The sequence below is a fragment of the Astyanax mexicanus genome, chromosome 1 (assembly GCF_023375975.1).
Source record: "Astyanax mexicanus isolate ESR-SI-001 chromosome 1, AstMex3_surface, whole genome shotgun sequence".
Taxonomy (NCBI): Eukaryota; Metazoa; Chordata; class Actinopteri; order Characiformes; family Acestrorhamphidae; genus Astyanax; species Astyanax mexicanus.
The window spans coordinates 103045973-103064897 of NC_064408.1; the positions used below are offsets into that span (position 1 = coordinate 103045973).

Consider the following 18925-nt stretch of genomic DNA (forward strand, 5'->3'; position numbering starts at 1 on the left):
TCACTTGAGGCCAGGAGAAGGCTTGTGAAACCTAAATGAGACGTCATTAAGTTTTAAGACCATTGCTGCATTATTTACTTGTTGCATTATTCAACTGCTGCTCACTGCTCTTCTAAACCAAACCCGGGCTGGAGAGAGCAGGAGACTTTTTAAAGAAGCAACAAGAACTGTTTTCACTTTTCACACGAAACGGGGTCAGAACTGAATAACCCATGCTGTCCAACTGTTATAGATGAGAGACATTTTCCTACTTCATGGGTTGCCTTAATTACGTTAATCACCTTTAGAAGGTCAGAGCGATTACTGTTGATTAGTTTTACCATTCAAATGTAATAATATAGTTAAGTATCATCTGTATTAAGCAAAACCTCATAAATTCCCAGCATGACAACTTGACATGAGAAAGAAACCCTTTATGGGTTTCAATGAAAGTCAATGTAAAATATTTTATTCCAAGCTATAGTATTTTGAAGCATCTCCATTTGTTCATTAATCATGAATGTTGTGATTTAGTGTGAAGATCAAACTGGCAAATTTAAATGATGTCAACAAAACGAAAAATGACATATAATATACAAATTATTTACTACAGAGTTACATAAATGGGGCACTTTCTCAGACAGGGATTAAGCCTAGTCATAGACTATATTTTCTTTTAATTATAAAATGCATGTCGATTAATACCAAAGCCATCCAAACACTGAAGAAAAATATGGAATTATTTAGTAAACAAAAAAGTTTAAAAGAAACCAAACTCTTCAAAGTACACTCTTGCTTAGCTGACAGCTTTGGACATCTGGTCAGTTTCTCAGTCAGCTTTATGAGGTCACCTAGAATGACTTTTTATGACAGTTTTATGATAAAACTGGCTCTCATCAGGACCAGCCAAGGAAAGGATTACCAATAACTAATATTACTAATAACTACTAATTACTAATGCTAGTAACCTCTGTTGCGCAGGATCAGTTTAGCAGAGTTACAAGCCTTAGAAAGAAAGTCAACAGAAACCCAGATAAGAGCCCACCTTAATTATTCAGAGTATTTTGGTTTAACACTTTTATGCTCTACATGGATCATTATGTGTTTATTGAATGTGTGTCCAAACTTTTGACTGATATTGTATATTACAGCTAGTTATGAAGTCAAAACAAGTACAGCTTCCTTGGTAGAACCTTTCCTGTTTTAATGAGTCACTGGGTAGTTACAAAATACTCTATACTGACAAATATATTGGGAGACTTATTTATTCTTTCTTCTGCATTTAAAGGATTTAAAAACAATAGTTTATCCTGATTTTGTTGACTTATTGATCCTTACTGAGTAAATTCCATTCAATTGCATCAATATTCCTCTTTTGGTCTTTTGGTTGCTGTTACCAGTACTAATGACTTTCAAAGCTCTGGCAGGAGTCCCCATCCATGATTCTTTACAGCTGGAGTATTGTGACCATGGAATTAATCAAGGAATCAATTAATGTCAACCACACTGGATGGAGAAAAGGCCGTGTACTGTATAAGCAGAACTAAAACAGGCTTTTGTCTAATTACCTTGTCTCCCTTGATGCTTTCTTTAGGGTCCACTAACAGCCTGGCTAAAGCTTTCCTAAACAAGCTCATTTGAGCCCAAAAAGTCCTAGTGGTGTGCAGGGAGTCGCTAATCCTCTAAAATCCCCTCTGCTCCCTCACCTCTTCAAAGCTTCAAAGTCAACGAGATGGAAAAGAATGAGCAAAGGCCTTTTTCAAACCAAAATGCAATTAGCAGTGCAGGCCAGACCCGAGGTTGAAGAAGAAAGATGCCCTTTGCTTCTTTCAGTCGATATGCCTCACAGGGTCTCAGGGTCCTGCTTGTTCAATGCTCCTTGCCTCCAGTTCACCTGCTTTATGTGGGATCAAAGTCCTCAGCCATGTTTCATTTTGCCTGGCTTCAGATCCGGAACTAAACGCAGCTTTCATTTGGAAAGGCAAAATGCCAGGACCTGGGAAATCTAAGAGCTGCACTGTTTCCTACTCACGGTCACCTTGCTCTCCTGGACGGGGGCCAGTTACAGTCCCTTGGCACACCTTTCATTCAGTTACTTTAGTAATGCTTCAAACAGAGAACAAGACATTGGTGGAGTTCGAAGACATAGAATAATGAAGTCCATGCAAATGTCAAATGACATGGTATGAGCGCCTGATTTGGAGTGGAAAATATCATTTTCCTTCAGCCATATTCCTTGTTTTTCTTGGTTCATTACAGCACAATAGAACACATAATGGCGAGTAAACCTTTAATTAACAAAACAAAAAAAGTTTAATTAAAGTCAATAGAAGTCATAGTGACCAATGACCAATACTTTTCTATTTGGACATAAAAAGCTGCAAATAACAGAGAAAGATTTTTTTTTCCTGCTCATTCAGAAAAATTAAGATGATTATCTGAACCAATCACTTTCAGGGAGAGGTCTTAAAACAACTAATGCAGTATTTAGAACCAACTACAGTAAGGGGGTGGACTCAAAACAGATGATGCTAAAGTCCCATTACAGTTAGGGGATGATCTACAACAAATAACATGGTGATTAAGCTCAATCACAATTAGGAGGACGTTCCTGAACAAATCATTCTGTAATTAGGACCAACCACAGTCAAGGTCAGGAACATTAGCAGGATGGTAGTTTGTTCTCTTCTCATTTAGTGTGTTTTCTTTCTTTCTATTTTTTTACATAAGTAAGTAAGTTTAATTCTAAAGACATTAAAACTATACAGGAACACATGTTGAATTGCTTTGAGGACAGATCTGCACACTCTTGGTATTTTCTCAGTTTTTCCAGGTAGAGTCACCTGGAAGGAGGTAGAGAAGAAGGAGTTCCTGGAGCTGCTGAACAAAAGTTTTTCCTTCACGCTATAAAACTCCAGCTCGTCCCAAATCAGCAATCTCAGTTGAGTTTAGATCAGGGCATTAGGAGGACACTTTTTTTGTTTACTATGTAATTCCATATGTGTCCCTTCATTGTTTTCATGTCTTTATTAAGAACCTATAATGTAGAAAATAAATAAAATAAAGAAATAAAGAAAAATAATTAAATTGAAGGTGTATCAAAACGTTTACTGATACTGTATGTCAAGGGAACAACAGTGCAATGGTGGAACATAAGAAGACTGGAGACAAAAAAGACCAGCATTTCTTAAGAACAAACTCGTCTTGCAAAACACCAACTTAACTAAAGATGCATCTGTGCCTTCAAACATTGACCTTGTATTGTATAAAGATAAAGAGTTTAGAGTTTAGAAGTGAAAAATATATATATATGTCTGTTTGGGGGGAGCTCGATCATATTTTTATCTATAAAGGGGAGGCACTATAGAAAAAGCTTGGGAACCAATGGTTCAGGAACTGTTTCAAGTAGGTGATTAATTACGAAAGAAATATGTATGTGACAGCTACCCCAGGACCAGGCTTGAGAGCTAGATAAACTGATTGAGTGCAGAAACCAAGAATGTAATAAAGCCTGCAGTCTATTTTACAAGACATGCTCTTCAAACTCGCACGTCCTTCTTTGTAAATACAGGCAGGCTCCCTAGAGTCTCTGCTGTCGACCATGAACTCAGTATTCCCTGATAAGGCCTGGCCTACTGCAGGAATGCACGGCACGATGATGACGGGTCATGGACATTACTTCGCCTTTATCGGCACATTATCAAATATGAAGTGAGTGAAATCATGAAAAATGCAGTGGAGCACCGGAGCCTTTATTCAGAGTATCTGTGATATCAGCCTTAACCTGCATTGATAAACAATTCAGCTTTAGTTTTCAAAACAGTGGCTGGTAAGTAATGAGTGGCATCTTGCCCTGGGAGATAACCTACGTGACAGTTGTCAGGGATGAGCCTCAATCATTAGATTGTCCCCAAACAGATCAACAAACTGATACACAAACATCCTCCTCCCATCGGTGCTGTGTCAGTGTGTGTGTGGTGTGTGTGTGTTTGTGTGTGTTTGAGGATTAAAAGCCACACTGCAGGTCTCCAGATTTCAGTAAGGGTCAGATGAGTGATGAAAGACCTTATCTTTCACTCTCTGCAAAGAGGAACCCACACCCTTATGGCTAAAATTACCCACAGAGTCTGGGCCTCACACCAGGATCAGTTAGCCATAGTTACATAACTTTAACACAGTAGGAGGCTAGCCTAAACACAGCCTGACCCCAAATCCAGATCATAAGTCACAAGCAAGTATAGGGTAACAAAACTAAACTCTAGCGGTTCATCAGATTAAAGGTAAACAAGAATTGATGATACACAGGCCCGAATAATCAAGATATTAGCCCAAAGATACAGTTTTATGGTCTACTACCTCTATATCATTCATCCATACTAAATACAATGAAAGTACAGCATGGCAAAGGATCACATATGCTACTCCCATGCTATTACTTCCCATCCACTTGACTGTAAATGACTGTACCAAGATGCCCAGAATCTAACTCATTATATGAATTTTAGCCATTTTTTTGGCTAAACATGGTTTTAAATTAGCAATTTATGTGGCTAACGGATCATTTGTACTATGTTAAAAACAGTTATAGATACGAATGGATCCTCCTGTTTGTACTTTGTGTTCATTTTGCCCGTATTTGTGCACATTCTCTGAAAACATACAGATACTTTTTAGATGTAGCAGCACCATTGGGAACCAGTGGGGGCAGTATGGACAATAAATAAAAAAAAATATATCAAAAATAAGACCAGTTTCAAACTTACATGACAAAGGAGAAACTCTGGCCAATAAATACATTACAGAATTTTTGTTACACTGTTTACATCCGTTTACAACACTGCCTATTTCAGACATCCCAAGTTGCAAAAGTTTATTTATACCCCCCACCCCCCCCTCCGCCGAAAAAAAACAAAACAAAAAAAAATTGCACACACACCAAAGATAACGAAACTTTAGTTTTATATTAATTAATTTTACTTTTTTTTAGAGTATTCAGAGGTGAAATGAGTTTTATCTTTTTTCTTTTTGGAAGGCACTGCCTCTGCTTTCCTTTTTTTTTTTTTGGAAAAAAAGCCTTTATTTGACAAAAATTGACAGTTACAATATCACAAAAAATTGCACAACATCAAAGACATTTCATATCATATTACAATAACTATTAATATTGCCTCCGCCATGATCTGCTTTCTCTCACTCACTGAACAAATCCCGTCCGGGAGGGGGGAAAAACACTGCCCGCCCACACTAAAAACTGAACAGGCCAATCAGAACCCTCTCTGTTTTCTCTCTCTCCTTCCCACACGCGATTAGGGAAAAGAAGTTCGTCGCACTCGTTCTGAATTCCGGGAGATTATATGTGACTCGCGGGCATCAGGGAGCCACTACCGAAACGCGGGAGACTCCCCAGCTTCAGGGAGACTTGGTTTGTCTGCTATTTCCTCTTTTTTGTAGTATCATCACAACCTCCTCCACTGTCACCATGTGTGTTGTTTGTACTGCCCTAGTGGATGTATTGTTTAACATCCATGCCAGTGTAAAGGACACAGGGAAGTATGGTAATGGCACAAACAGTGACAGTGTTCATTTTAGCAGTGTTCATTTTACCATATACCATATTTGCACTACTGATATATACTATTTATACTGTCATTCCGTCTCAATCACCATCAATATTGCACTATTGTCTTACGTATGTTTATTCTGTCTTGTTGTATTGTACATATAGTGTCTCCCACTCTTTTATATTATATTTCTATTTCTTTTTTTTTTTACTTATATTTATATATCTATTTCTCCCCACACTACTGCACCTTGTTTTTGTCTCATGTATGTCTATTGTGTCCCTGCTGTATTGTACTCATAGTGTCTCCCATTCTCTTTTATTATATCTATTATCTGTACTTGCTGTAAAATTGGGAAGGAGAGTAACGTAATTTAAATTCTCTGTATGTCCTGTACATATGCAGTATTGACAATAAAACTACTTGACTTGATGTAATGGGAGTATAAAATGAGCTCTGAAATCTGATATGGAAACTGTCCTTTACCTTGTCCTTGACCTTGAGCTTCAGGACAGGGGACAATTATAGTCCCTTGGAACACCTTTCATTCAGTCACTTTAAAAATGCTACAAACAGAGCACAAGGCCTTTTCTGGGTGGAGTTTGAAGACATAGAATAATGGAGTGGAAACTTCTTGAAACCTTTTGCTGTAATTTTTGTCCTAATAGGTCATATTGGACCCAAGTGGACCTTGTTACTACTTAAACAGCAGAAGTTACAAACCAAGATTGAACCAATGAGAATAAGGACTCAAGAACTCAAGAGTTAAAAGACAACTTATTCAATAAGAACATAATTTGGATAGTGTAAAATGGCAATTACAGAAAAGACCTGAGCTCACATGTGATGGATGGCTTGTATCCAAGTATGTACTCTAACATTTCATTAAATCTGTTGTGTCTCCTTGGTATACAAACCTCTCATCACAAATTATGGATTTTTCCTTTTTTTTTTTTTTTAGTATCTGCAAGATAAATGGAATAGTTTGTTTAACCAAGTATAAATTATCCATTATTAACATTTTTCATACGTTAACAATAATAGTTTTGTTTAAAGGCTTTGGCTGAATAGATTTACTGAGGTTCCTTGAGGTTCCATCATCTGAATACTTTTGAGATATATAACAAATGTATGACATGATGACATGAACTCATACACAAATAATTCAGTTATTCAGGTCAGTCCTAAATGCATTCTTCTCCCAAAAATGGAGAAAACCAGTGTATGCTTATGGAGGCACAGGTCAGCTGCACAGGAGAGACTGAGAGTGTAAGTGTTACAGTATGACAGTCACGCTGAAGAGACAAGGCCTCTACGTCACCTGGAGTCATCACATGACTTTTCTTACTAACCAATCAGCTGCTCCTCTCACTGCCCTCAGCCATGGACTGTCCGCTGTTTACTTGACGGTTGCTTGGTAACCAGAGTTGTGATGGGAAAGGAATTGGAGCCGTGCAGGTCCAAGGCTTATGAACTGCTGCAGGGCCAGGGCTTGTCACGAGTAACACCTCATAATTCTTACTATTGTCCTTTACTTACACACGCATGCATGCTTACACATACAAACACACAGCACGTATAACATTCACAGGTGTATGTGTTTATAATGTGTCAGAATATGGGTTATATATTCAGTATGTCTCATATGTGGACCTATGGTGTCATCAAGAAAAAAATACTTTAATGTATGTACACCTTAACATAACAGCTGTCATTCCTACTCATACCATTACAGAGCAGATTTTGTCTGTGTTTTAGCCTCTGTTTCCACCCACTACTCATGATACTGGTTGCCAGGTATGAAACACAATAGAATGCAAACAGGCAAAAAGAATCATGACTATAAATTTATTAAAATGTGAGTAAATCTTGGCACTGTGATTGATTGATAAAGACAATTTAAAGCCCTAAACAGCTAAGCACTGAGCTTTATCTAAGGTTTAGTTAACCCAATCCAGCTAGGTAATGTATTACATTAGTTGTGATGGGAGTTTATTACTCCAGTAACAGAACACTGTTCTGTGTGCAGCTTTATTATCAATGCAGTGAGTATTTGAAATAGGTAAAGTCATCCAGACTAGAGCTGGCTCACTTTTGCTCTTGCTGTCATGCTACATGAGTTCAAGTGAATTGCTATTAGTCACAATGGAGATGCATTATGACAAAAATATATGACAGAAACTGAAAGTTTGACTCTAAACTGTCTCAACTTAGCCACAAATCTGATTATTCTTCATCACTGCAAAAGTTGCTTAACCCTTTTAGACCTTGTGACCATTACAATGGACATCATATTTTTAAAGATGTTTTGTTGCACATAGCTCTAATTGAGACATATTTTTTATCTGAATAGACCATCAACCAGCTAATAAAAAGTTTATAAATCAATTAAACAGTAGCTTAGCCCCTCCCACTGCACTGAAAAAAATAACACTTAACTCAGACATTATGGCATGGCAGCACTAGAGTCAATGGGGCAAAGACTAATTTTATGTTACTTTTTTGTTATAAAAAACAAAAAAAACAAAAAAAAAAAAAAACACAGGCCTCCAATGCAATGGACATTAAGAAAGCAGTTAAATATTTAGTTCATTGGGTTTATTTTTTACATAGGGTTTATATTGGAATATTAGAAAAATATATATTTTTCCATCACTGAATCTTAATTCAGGTCTCATACAGGGTTAAACCAGAATGCAGAATGTTTTTGTGCAATTTTAGGACTGGGCCTGAACCATAACCTTGTCCTTAAGATAAATAAAAGTATTTGTACTTACAAAAAAACAATTAAAGGAGAGTTTTTAAAGAAGGAGAACTTTGTTTCTTAGCATATCCTTCAATATAAATATAATATAAAAACAAACACACAGATTTGGTGGCTTCTAGACAAAGGCATACAGTCTCAGTCATTGCTCACCTGTAAAATTCAGACTTGAGAAGAGTGAATTAATGAGCATCAGTGGACTCAGCAGGCTTCCACTCATATCCTATACACACTAGCCCAGGAGCGATTATATCCCCTCTGTACACACACACACACACACACACACACTCACACTGAGCGGAACAGATGATCCTCAACAGGAGAACCAAGAGCTGCTTAAACCTCTCCATCAAAATGGAAAAAGAGAGAGAGCTACTCTCTAAGAGCTATTCAATAAACATATGGCTCTTTTAAAATGGGCTTATCCTTTCGAACACTAAAATTGAATTTCTTAATCTAATATAGACTCACTTTTTTATTCCCCGGTCTGAGTGCTGTCTCTGATGCTTCTGTGAATTTAAATGTATTCGTGGCTGAAATTAAGGAGCCCCTATGAAACTCAAATTTTCCATGACGGCTTGGTTGCCGTAAGGGCTTCACACTGTCTGTGTGACGTAGCTAAATTCAGCATGAAGCCCCTGAAATCCTCCCTCAAGCCCAAAACCCTAAGTGGACAATTCCGGCCATGCTGGAAAACACCTGGTATGTGTGCTTTTTTCCATTCAGTGACGCACGTGTGTGGAAGTTCAAGCATCTCTGAAGATTTATTAGATAAAAAATTTATGTTTAAAAGCTAAAGTGTTGTGTGTGTTTGTTATTCAGTGAAATCGTGTGCCAGATTTGATTTGTATTTGTCCAAAAAACACTTTATAAAGCAGTTTATTACACCTAGTTTTGCACTATACAGGATTTTGAACATAATGCATGTGTCAAATTGTTTGATAACATTATCATGAATGCATTCAGCTATAATAGGTTGCTACAATAGACTTGACAGCTTGACTGGTTCCTGTAGAGAAGTACTGCTAACAGAATAAGCCTCTCTGGAGCAGATAAACATCTGCATTGAGCTGTGGAGCAGTGGAACTGTGTTCTCTGGAATGATGGTGCTCCAGTCAGTACTCTTTAAGCGAGTTGGAAAGTTGGACATGATGTCAGGAGGTGATCATCCAATATTATGACCACATTAATTCAACTTTTGTCACTGAATGCATGCAAATCCTAAAATATAGGGTGTCCTGATACTCATTGTATTTTCTCTAATTACACACCCACCTTTGCGGTAGTGCTAGATCAAGAGAGGCCCACCACCCAAAACTTGTTCATCCACGAGCAGCTATGTAGACAGAAACTGAACATTAATTGAGCTCTGTGGGCGCTGCAGTTCTGTGAACTTTGGTTCCACCTAGTGGCCATATACAAGAATCACATGGGCACTGATTATGGTCCTTTTTCAAGTCAAGAGGCTTTTCTGAATACAGCTACACAGTGTAACGGAATTACGTTTCTTCGGAACCATGGTACAACATAAAACAACAATAATACAATAGACAAACATAAAGTGCAAGAAGTAACAATAGTGCAACATAAAACTATAACACTAAAATGACTACAAAAAAAAACAAAAGTTCAGCTCTATCTCTGTGTGATTCAGATAAAACCAAAAAAATCCACTCCAAAATGCATCTAAAAATAATGTAATTAAAACACTGAGCAAGTCTATCTACTAATCAGTAAGCTTTTTTGTCAACCAAGGCTTCAGGCAGTTAGGCGGTTATCTAAGGTCATGTGAGACCAGCTTCTTTAAATGGAGAGAAGCACCAAAGTACTGGAAACTAAAGGTCAATTTTTTAAACGAAAAACAGATTTTAAATCACTGATCAAATTTGACAAAACACTCATGAGCAGTTTGTGGCTTTTGGCTCAATCATGCATAAAAAAAATAGATTTATTAGCTTGGGATGGCCACAGATCTCCATATCTTTCCTACAGCATGCTGACCCTCTCACACTCTCAAAACAGCAGGCAAGTGTATTGCCAACTTTTGTTCAAGGATGGGACACCAATACATCCATAAACAGACACTGGATTGAATGTTACAAGACCTCTAATTCATATTAAGTCCTATGGGTTGCCTTCTCTTAAATAATGTCTTTAATAAAATACATCCTTTTTGATGGTTCCTAATAAACGCCTGAGCTTCACTTGCAAATCCTGACCACCAGAAGGCACCATCACCGCATAATTCCTATCAAATCCTATCTAAAAGCTGAGCAACAGTGATGCTTTCTTTGCACCTCCTTGTGGCTCTGATGTGACACTGTGAGGATGACACAGCATCATCCCTTTCCAAATCACCAGACTGTCTTACTTGGCATTTGTATTACTACTTCACTAATGCATCGTTAATGGTCACTTAGATATATGCCCAAGCACAGAGCTGGAGCCTAATGTCTATTTGTCTATGTGAGGACAACTGGAATTTAACAAACAGCCTTTTCATCTCTGTTGGGAAAATACATCTCTAATCAGCTTCCAAATGCTCTTGTCTTACAAGCTTACATAAGTGTGACCCAGCAGTAACAGCCTCTTTCAGCTCGGCTGCAAAGTCTCAGGTAGCGGCATCATACCCTCCCTGAATAACAAACACTGCAGATAAAGCTGCTGTCCATCAACCATCATCAGCCTCAGAACCACAGCACAGAGCAGTGTAAGCAACAACAAATCAGCACCCCCAGCATCAGTCTCTTGACTGCTCATTTCTTCTCATTTCAAGACCTCATCTAGATAATGCCAAGGCTATACAATACCTACATAAGTTTTTCATACCTACAATATATGTATATTATATTGCACTTTCAAGTATTTTATAACTATGTGTATCCTGTATATACAGCTCTGAAAAAAATAAGATACCACTTCAGTTTCTGAATCAGTTTCTCTGATTTTGCTATTTATATGTATATGTTTGAGTAAAATGAACATTATTGTTTTATTCTATAAACTACAGACAACATTTCTCCCAAATTCAGATCTCAAATAACTCAAAGAAAACAAGTTCATATTCACAAAGTTTTAAGAGTTCAGAAATCAAATCAATATTTGGTGAAATAACCCTGGTTTTTAATCACAGTTTTCATGCATCGTCGCATTTGGATAACTTTATGCCGCCACTCCTGGTGCAAAAATTCAAGCAGGTCAGCTTGGTTTGATGGTTTGTGATCATCGATTTTTCTCTTAATTATATTACAGATGTTTTCAATTTGGTAAAATTTATGGTCTCTTACAAAGAAACTCTTATTATCATTTACCTAAGAAAATACTACATACCTTTAGGTACTTTAGTATATTCTATAAGCCTATACATATAATGTATGTTTTCAAGTAGTATTGTTAATATGTTAATAGTTTTGGTACCTTAAGGAGCATCTTTTTTCTCTGATAAAGTTAATAGTATATCTTTATTATAGAAAAAAAACTGTCATTCTTAGGGACCGAATCTTATTTTTCATGCTTAACTGTTATAGTAGGATAGAGTTCAGTTCGTTAAGGCTCTAATTGTTCTATTATTTTGTACATGACTGTATTTTTTTATTAATTTTATGTTACACATTGCTGTTTTAATAGTGCACACTGCTGCTACAAAAAAGCCACTAGGTGGCATTACATATATATCTTAATTAAATTATTTAAATTTGACCATTAGTGCCTAATATGGTGCATTGCAGATCACTTGTATCACTTGCATCACTTATATCAAGCCCACCTTTTAAAATAAGATTTTGTAAATTTGATTAACCAAACCAATGACTGAGCATAGACTAATCTAAAACTGGCATAGGCCTCTCTGCTGTAAAAAAAAAAGAAAATTGAGAATCGAATCGAATCGAATCGTCACCCTAAAGTCAGAAATAAAATCAAATCGAGGATTTAGAGAATCGTGACACCCCTAATACATATATAATAAACATTTAGGTGCTATTTACTATTTTTTTTTAGTAAAATATACAATATTTCTATTCATATAGCCCTTGTCATAAACTATATTTTCCTGTCAATAAAAAATCCCCATTTAAAATGTTGTGCAGTCCAAGACTAGGCTTAATCCCTGTCTGGGAAACTGCCCCATACTGTATACCTTTTAAGTAGTACGTACAAGATAACCATACATATCATTGCTGTCATGAAAAACCCTTTTGTCTTGATGGATTGTTGTTTATGTTGATGTATACGGATCTATCTTACACACTGCACAATGTGCGTCACAATGCTTATTAGAAATTAGCTGTGTTCAGATACATTTCTGAAGTATTGTTATCTTCAAAACATAGATGCACCTGAAAGAAGCCTAGACAACAGTCATCAGGCCACATGCACTCAACATGCATACACACATGGACATGCAGCAGCACACAAACCAACTTTTACATCAACAATAAACAGAATACAAAATAAAATAACATTGCTGGTCAGTTTCCTCTGTTGAGAAGCGCAGAAGCGCAGCACCATTAAAATATAAATCTGTCAAGAGTTCACCTGGCTTTTAAGGGAATGGCAAGTGACGAGCTCCGCAAGGCTTAATTTTCCTGTCATTACGATAACAAAGACGCAACCTAAATCAAGCTGCTCGGTGTGCAGTTGATGGCTCGCCAATAGATTGTTAAAATAAGGTCACTGATCTGACATTTATACACCACTATACTATATACCATTAAGTCTATTATAGCATATACCTATACATGTACTACACACATAATATATAACAACAAGTATTACATACAACATATTTTCCCTTTTTGGTGAGCATTGTAACCATGAAATACTGAATCCTCTTGGTTGAAATGGTAGATGTATGTAAATACATGATGTCACATGCAATAACATATTCAGATATAATAGAAAACTAAATCTACTTTGCTTTCTTGAAAATCTGTGCCTCTAAAACACTAGTTTTGTGATGTCACGAAATGCAACTTATTGACATATCCACTCGTTCAGATTATAGCAGTTTAGCCCCAAGTGTTTCAGCCCAAACAAACTAACGAAGAGCAATAAAAATCAGCCAGTCAGAGCAGATGTCATTTAGAGAAGAAAAGGTTCTTTCTTTTATTTATGTTTATTCTAGCCATTCTTTCTTACATACTTTCACTTTTTCTTTGTACTTTCCTTTTCTCACTTTTTAGTTTTTGTCTTTTGTCACAATAAATAATTGTAAGAATGTATCAGTGCCAGAGAGAAACACATGCCTGGTGTCCAGTGGAGGTCACAAAGGCGGGAAGGCCAGGGCGGAGTCAGAGGCCGGCGGGTCAGTGAAAGACAGTTTACATGGCGGCTGAAACAAATCCGTCAAAACAAAATTCCACTCGATCCAGTCGCCTAATCAGACAGCAACAGTGGCCTAGATCCCTGATTTGAAACACAGACACGACACGCCTCCACAGTATGTGTATGTGTCTGTGTGTGTGGGTGTATACTTGGAAAGAGGGCAGAGTTCCTAATCCTGATACGTCCACGTCGTACATTTAATTAAGTGAGCAGGAATGATATAAAGCATCTGACCGTAAACCAATTCACTCTGCTCTTCCTCCATTACGCTCTTCCTCAGGGCAGATCAATAGTGTTGGTTTTTCCGCAGACTGAGTGTGTGAACCAGGCAGAGCAGCCAGGGCGTGTGGTTATGTAAGAGCGTGTGTGGATAATCGTGTACATCGCTGTGGAAAACAGCATGTGAGCGCTTGTCTCTCGCCCACACACTCGCCTACTCACTGTGCTACCCAGAGAGTAGCCGTCCTGACAGTCCAGCCTCTTTCATTCACTGCTATCGCTAAAATTCGTTTTTTTACAACTGTGTAGTAATACAGAGGCGTATCTGAGGCGTATATTGTGGACTCCTGTGGTCTACAGCATATGTACCCGAATTTGTGCCACTTTTGTTTTTAGTGACTTGCTTTACTTCATTTTACAGGTAACAGTGTCAGAAATAATTCTAGTTCGAGTCTATTTGAGATTACATAACTACCATATATCTAAGGAACGTATGCAAGGATGTAGAAGTTCAGATTGTGTATTGCTCCATTTGGGAACATAAACTTACATTATTTTGATCAGCTAGCTTAAAAAAAGGAAAAGCAAAGAAGCAACGCAAACAAGATAAAGTACCATACTCGAAACAAAAGTCTCCCAAAATAACAGTACACAAAAGCAAGCCTGTGACATAAATTGTAGATTATATGGATTTTGGGATATGAGTTTTTTTTATGATAAACACATTGAAAGAGCTGCAATAGCATTTTAAATAACAGCAAACTCATAACAGCTTTTTCTGCCGGCTGCAACACAGTCAGCTTGTCACGTTACAGACTGTGATCACGTGACAAATAACGAAGTTGCAGTCACATTTTTATTCCCCCAGAAATTTGTTTTTAAAATATTATTTTTTCACATCATGTTAGCTTGGTTTAATGGCTTGTGATCACCCATCTTCCTCTTGATTATATTACAGAGGTTTTCAATTTGGTAAAATCAAAGAAACTCATCATTTTTAAGTGGTCTCTTATTTATGGTCTCTTACAAAGAAACTCTTTTTATCATTTACCCAAGTAAAATACTATATACTTTTAGGTACTATAGTATATTTTATAAGCCTATACATGTAATGTATGTTTTCATAGACTATATTACTTTATTTTCCTGTCAAAGAAAAATCCCCATTTAAAATGTTGTGCAGTCCAAGACTAGGCTTAATCCCAAAATATTATTTTTTCACATCATAAAAAGACAGGTTTACATGTACAAATGAAGTGATTTACAGATTGTCTGAAACAGACCATCTTCAGGAAGCCTGGCTCTTCCTCCGGTCTCTACTATGCAATCAGTGGTTGCAAAGTGTTGACAATGTTGACTTCTGTCTGTCCCTCTACAGAACACAAGAGATTGTAACCACAGCAGCCAAGTTTTCTAAAGCCGTTGAACTCTCATGAATTGTTGGCTAGCTTAGTTTGCTAGCTTCATAGCTACAGCGCAATTAAACGAAGCAAACAAGAGAGAAATGCTATATGTCCTATATATGTAATTACCAAAACCTTTAAGAGAACGTCAGTTAAGGGATGGAACTATAAGTTCCTCATGTGTGGGACTTGTGTCTATATTACTTAATGAGGGATGATAAAGTCTATGATAAAATCTATAGGTTGTAAGTTGTAGGATGATTAAAACTAAACAGTTGAAGACTATATAGCTTGGGTTGAAAAATCCTGGTCTTTGCTCAGGCACACAGATAGTATGGTCAGAATTGGACACCAATAACTTAAATACATGACCCCAACCTGCTACAGTCCAGGCTGGTGGAGATGATGTGATAGCATGGTTTCTGACAAACTATGGGCCTGTTAATAACAGTCAACCGTTACTACTCCTGTGCTTCCCTTCACAGGATGTTCACAATCTACCCATCTTTTAACAGCTACCTCCAGAATGGCATATGAACAAATTGTGACATGTCACAAAACAAAATGTTTTAAATCCAATAGGCAAGTTTGGGATGTGGTAGAATACCAGCTATGTAAACACCTGTAGGAACTGTTTGATGCAGTTATGTCAACATAAACTTGTAGGCTCAATGCCAAAAATAATTGAGTCCTTTAAAAAGCCCTTGCCAGTCTTAAACTAGAGTTCATCAAGTACTTATTGATGGTATGTGTGGGACTGCACTGTAATTCAGCTAAATTTATTTATTTTTTGGCAGTATGGACAGCATGGATTGAATCTTTTCCATGATAATGACCCTTTAACCTGTTTCTTCACGGCCTGGCAGACTGGTGGAACTGTGTTATAGTTCATTGCTCTGTAACTGGAACAGTCTGGTATACAGGCCATTCTGCCTACAATTCACGTCACTGGTGGTGTGCACCCTTAAGCTCTAGCCCACAATCAGCAGAAGCAGCTGAACAGTTCCAGTAAAACATGCCCCAATGCCGAGACCACCTACAGCCCCCCAGGGACTGGCAGCACCCTACAAACTCCTTTTGTAATTATACGTGACTCTAATCCACTCCACTCTAATGCCACTGCACAAGGGGCTCTAAAATACTCTCTAATCTAACAACAGCTGTATACTTTCCTTTGTGAGCTAGAATGCAGCCATTTAACACTTGTCATCAAGACTAAACAAGTGAAGAAACAGATCCCAAACAGAAGATCTTGGTTCATTGTTATATCCTACTCTTACTTGCTTAACTGCATAATTATGAAACAGCTACAAATGCAGGGTCTGGTAATTCTTAGTTTAGCTTAAGCAAGCCTATCTTTAACCACATCCTACAGAAGAGGGATATCAAATACCACAAGGAAGTCATTAACATCCTGCTCATTTCAGGAACATTTATCCAGAAGCACAAAGAAAAACTACCAATTACCATAGTATACAAAAATGTTATGCACTGAATTTACCTTAAGCACATACAGTGGGGAAAATAAGCATTTGTTCCCCTGCTGATTTTGTAAGTTAACCCTCTTACAAAGACAGGTTTATTTTAACAGAGAGAGAGAGATAGAATATCAACAAAAAAATCAGAAAAGAAAAAAGTAAAATTTAACGTATCATAAAAATGTCAGACTTTGTCAATAATTTGTCTTTTTAAGAAAGTAAACTTCAAATCAGCAGGAGATCAAATAATTACTTTTCCCCACTGTCTATAGTTATTTCTTTATTCATTTCACAAATTGTTTATGTTTTTAAGTTTACTTACATTTGACACTAAGTGTGTTTGTGTAATATATTTTCACTTTCAAATAAAACCATGTTGTAACTATCATTTTCTTTTTTTAAATAATTTATATTTAAACTTATTACTATAATTTTTTTATGTTTTTTTTTCTGTTAGAAAAAAAGCTGCCTGTATTATTGTGTGAACATTGTAACATTGAACTAAAGGGACCAATAGAAACAGTGCAAACTACACTAACAAGCCAGTGTAAAGGTCATGTGATAGCACCTACTATCATGTCCCATGACTTTTGCCATGTTTCATTCAAGCTAAAGAGCACTGCATTGACCTGTGGGATATGCATGTGGGTCCTCCTGCATTGAATATGGAAGTGATTTCTCATGGTACTGTCCACTTTGGGTGGTAATGCCTTCCATAATGCATTACTGTCATATATGTAACACTGTGGATTAGGGAATAATAAATTCCCACACAACTTAATGAAAATGAAAATTAAATGCAGTATTGGTATCAGATTTCTTTTTGATCTCCAGACATCTTATGGAGCTGTTCAGTTACAGTAGCTCTGATTTACTTTAATTAAAGATTTCTTTGATAAAACAAGTATTATATGGCAACTATAAATATTGGATTCCTTTAAGAAGCTAGTTTTATATATGGGTTTTTGCCCATTTTTGTTACTCAACAAAAAAAAGCATTATTTCCCTGTAAGTTTCAGGCAAATTCAATGTATTTACAATGTACTAACATCACTACACTAAAACAAGAAGAACCTGCAGAAGGTTACAGTTAAAGACCTGAAGCTTCTACACTGAGTTAAACCACAGCACTGCACGACTGGTCTAATCCAGGATTCCATTTCCTGTGTCTGAAGAAAGATAACAAAATCCATCCCCATCAACCATAAGTCCCTCTGCTTTCTGTCAGCGTCTCTCCACTCCATCAGGGGAAGGTCACGTCACATTGTGCCGGAATTCATTTAGTGCAGTCTGCTGTGCTCCAACACGCCCACGCCCCCATTAAATCAGTACACCGCATAATTACACAAATCACTAAGAGCTGCAGGCTGAGCTGTGGTCAAACCACTCAGTGTAGAGATGATGGCTGCTGGGCATTGCAGTCTCAGTGAATATTTATAATACTGATGAAAACTCAATGTTTCGTCATATTAATCCACCAGCAAAATAATAAGCAATAAGTAATAAGATATACCTTAAGTTATACCTAAATGACAGGAATATCAAATTATGTATGACCTTATGCTGTATGTAAGGGCTTTTAATCAATACAAATATTTAATATTTAACCCTAAGGAGAGATTTTTGCAATATTAAAAGGCTGATTTGGATTTAGCCCCATTGGTTAACAATACAAGTAGAATATATGTATTAAATTCAGTAATTTAAAATACATTTTTTGTTTAATGCAGAATTCATGAACCTAAACATAAACATCTTTATTCCATAGAATGGACACATAATGAAAATTTAGAAAATAAATGTGATTTTTATTACTCAGCATCTATTTTTTTTATCAAACTGATCGATTGCAATAAAAAGTATTTTCTTTGATAGATTTTTAATGACATTAATTGTCATTGTCATAAATTACATAATAAATGTGACCTTTTTGTTTGTTTAATAATTTTTAGTTTTAGCTTTAGGAAATTGTATTACTAGGGGTCTTTCTTTAAAGGCCCTATTTTAATGATTTTATTTGAGAGCAGCATTATTCACAGCATGGCAGCATTTACAGCATTGGCAGGATTCATGGCACATAATGTCTTATTTAAATGGGTAGCCTCTTTAGCATACATGTTTTACAGAGTTCCAAAAATAATCTATTTTTAAAAGTATTTAAATAACTCTTAGCAGGAAATAATAAAATGCCAGATT

General features: G+C 36.7%; 1 protein-coding gene across 4 annotated transcripts in view; it reads right to left on the bottom strand.

The window, feature by feature from the left end:
• Positions 1 to 18925, bottom strand: part of prkag2a (protein kinase, AMP-activated, gamma 2 non-catalytic subunit a) — a 104645-nt gene that overhangs the window by 70083 nt on the left and 15637 nt on the right. The window lies entirely within an intron of this gene.